The following is a 3,495-nucleotide window of genomic DNA, read 5'->3' as shown; positions in this document are numbered from 1 at the left end:
GTCGGAAAGATATCAGGTTGTCTCTGTGAATGGTTTGTCCTCTGACAAATCAACTGTAAATTTCGGTGTTCCTCAAGGTTCCGTTTTAGGACCACTATTGTTTTCACTATATATTTTACCTCTTGGGGATGTCATTCAAAAACATAATGTTAACTTTCACTGCTATGCGGATGACACACAGCTGTACATTTCAATGAAACATGGTGAAGCCCCAAATTGCCCTCGCTAGAAGCATGTGTTTCAGATATAAGGAAGTGGATGGCTGCAAACTTTCTACTTTTAAACTCGGACAAAACAGAGATGCTTGTTCTAGGTCCCAAGAAACAAAGAGATCTTCTGTTGAATCTGCAATGCTCTACTTTCTCCTATAGAGCTCCATTTTTATGGAATGATCTGCCACCCATGTAAGAGATGCAAACTCTGTCTCAACCTTTAAGTCTTTACTGAAGACTCATCTCTTCAGTGGGTCATATGATTGAGTCTAGTCTGGCCCAGGAGTGGGAAGGTGAACGGAAAGGCTCTGGAGCAACAAACCGCCCTTGCTGTCTCTGCCTGGCCGGTTCCCCTCCTTCCACTGGGATTCTCTGCCTCTAACCCTATTACAGGGGCTGAGTCACTGGGTTACTGGGGCTCTTTCATACCGTCCCTGGGAGGGGTGCGTCACTTGAGTGGGTTGAGTCACTGATGTGATCTTCCTGTCTGGGTTGGCGCCTCCCCCCCTTTGGGTTGTGCGGAGGCGGAGATCTTTGTGCGCTATACTCTGCCTTGAATTTAAGTGTGCTCTCTCTAATTCTCTCTTTCTCTCTTTCTTTTTTTCTCTCTCTCGGAGGACCTGAGCCCTAGGACCATGCCTCAGGACTACCTGACATTATGACTCCTTGCTGTCCCCAGTCCACCTGGCCGTGCTGCTGCTCCAGTTTCAACTGTTCTGCCTTATTATTATTGGACCATCCTGGTCATTTATGAACATTTGAACATCTTGGCCATGTTCTGTTATAATCTCCACCTGGCACAGCCAGAAGAGGACTGGCCACCCCACATAGCCTGGTTCCTCTCTAGGTTTCTTCCTAGGTCTTGGCCTTTCTAGGGAGTTTTTCCTAGCCACCGTGCTTCTACACCTGCATTGCTTGCTGTTTGGGGTTTTAGGCTGGGTTTCTGTACAGCACTTTGAGATATCATCTGATGTACGAAGGGCTATATAAATACATTTGATTTGATTTGATTTGGGTGTGGGTGTGTGTATGTAAATCCAGTGTGCATAGAAAAATGCAGTATATGGTATGTGGGTGGTGGTCGGGAAGGAAGGTTACCTGATATAACCAACCTGGGCTGTGACCTTCCATGTATCAGCTGTTCTGATTAGGAGAAACAGCCAGGTACAGCAGTGAGGCCCGGCTGGGCAATATGTGGGTATTATTTCATTGAGAGGTTGATCAATGAGATTTGAACATTTATTCACTTTCTCAAAAAGACAGCCAGAAGTTTGTTGAATTTCCAACGTGTTATCACTATGCTTCAACCAACTAAAAGCACTACCAAATTCCAATGGAAAAACAATGTCTGATTGTTGGTTTAATTGTCGTCTAAATGTGTTATCACTGCACTTTCAACCATTTCAAACCACAACAAAGTTAATATCGGAATACAATCTCAGATATTTTGTATTTATATCAGATTAATGTGTTTAGCAGAACCAAATGACCTGGATTGCAGTTGAGATTACATTACAAGTCCAAAGTAATCAATGCTTTGAAGTTCTGCACAGATTATTATAGCAATTTCGTGAAGATCTCCACAGACCTGCAACCTTTGCAAGCTATCTTGAACATGCACTCTTTCTATGATTACATAAGAAGACATCTATAGTTACAGTAACCTCAAAATGTAACCATGGATGTGTTACTCATTTTAAGGTTGATTAAATACTGTTACATTAGCTTGTAAGATGACCTTAACTTCAGGCTATTTACTGTATCACAAAAGTCATATTAAATTGTGTTTCATTGGCAACACAATCAAATATCAACATTTAAAGTATATCTAATTCTTGGATTGTTTCATCTGATCCACTGTATTTCAATGCATTTGATTTAGTCATATTCTTTAACTTAGCTTTTTGGTTTAGATGGAGAACTGAATCCAACATATACATGATTAATTTCTAGACAAACTGGAAATAAAGCCGGACTAAGTCAGTGGCACAAATGGAACTATCCAAGCAGAATATACAAGTAACTGCCAAAATAAAGGAAACACTTGAGTAAATGAGGGATAGAAAGTATACTGAAAGCAGGTGTTTCCACACAGGTGTGGTTCCTGGGTTAATTAAGCACCAGGGGATGTTTTAGGGTCATGTACTAAATTGCCCAGTTGCCCTTTATTTTGGCTACCACGGCTAGAAGAAGAGATCTCAGTCACTTTGAAAGAGGTTTCTTTCAAAAGAGCGTAGGGGGTTTAAAGGGTGTATGTGTGTTTGTCAGTCACCAGATCTCAACCTAATCAAATACTTACGGGAGATCCTGGAGAGGGGCTTGAGACAGCGTTTTCCACCACCATCAACAACAAAAAACGATTATTCTCATCGAAGAATGGTGTCACATCCCTCCAATAGAAGTCCACAACACTTGTAGAATCTATGCCAAGGTGCATTGAGGCTGTTCTGGTGGCTCGTGGTGGCCCAACAAACTATTGAGAAACTTTACGTTGGTGTTTCTTCTATTTTGGCAGTGACCTGTACATCTCCTTCAGAAGTTGATATTTCATTGTCTTGACAAACAAACACATTTCAATGCCCTGCTTGTCTATGTGGTATGATGTCTTGAATTCACGTCTCCATCTCAACCAAAGTTAAAGAATATAACTAAATCTAATCTAATCAAACTTCTTTGGATGCACTTTAAATGACGTTTCATTTGATTAAGTCCTATTCATTGACTTTGTTATTAACGTGAATCCAACATATTAATTATTAACTTGAAGATTACATTTGAAATCAACCAAAGCTTGAAACCCCAACTCTAGGCCTATATGTATTGTCTATTTTTAGTTGAATTCTGTCGTCGAATTGAAACAATAGCTGTTGATTACTTTGTAAATGCTATATAGGCCTAAATAGTATAATTGATTATATATGTAATAAAGTATGGTTACATTTAATTTACTCTGTTAAACCGACCCCGAGGAACGACTTCGATAGCAACTGTGAATCGATTTAGTTATTAAGAGATCTCTCAATAATCAATCTCACGATAGCACATTGGTAGTAGTCAGTGACAAATATAAAAGCTAAACAGGGCTGAGTTTGGTTAAAAATTCGGGAGTGGCAATGCGCGCAACCATCCTGTCTGAACGCAGGACTCGACATCAATACCGTAGCCTATGGGTTAGTGTGTTGTAACTTTTCTTAGGGCTATCGTGGGCTAACAGTAGGCTATATTGGTCATGTTTGCATAACATGTTTATATATCTAAAATTACCTTGTGTGAAAAAAAACAT

The sequence above is a fragment of the Oncorhynchus mykiss genome, chromosome 14 (assembly GCF_013265735.2).
Source record: "Oncorhynchus mykiss isolate Arlee chromosome 14, USDA_OmykA_1.1, whole genome shotgun sequence".
Classification (NCBI taxonomy): domain Eukaryota; kingdom Metazoa; phylum Chordata; class Actinopteri; order Salmoniformes; family Salmonidae; genus Oncorhynchus; species Oncorhynchus mykiss.
The sequence above is the reverse complement of the archived record's forward strand: the minus strand, read 5'-3'. Positions refer to the sequence as shown.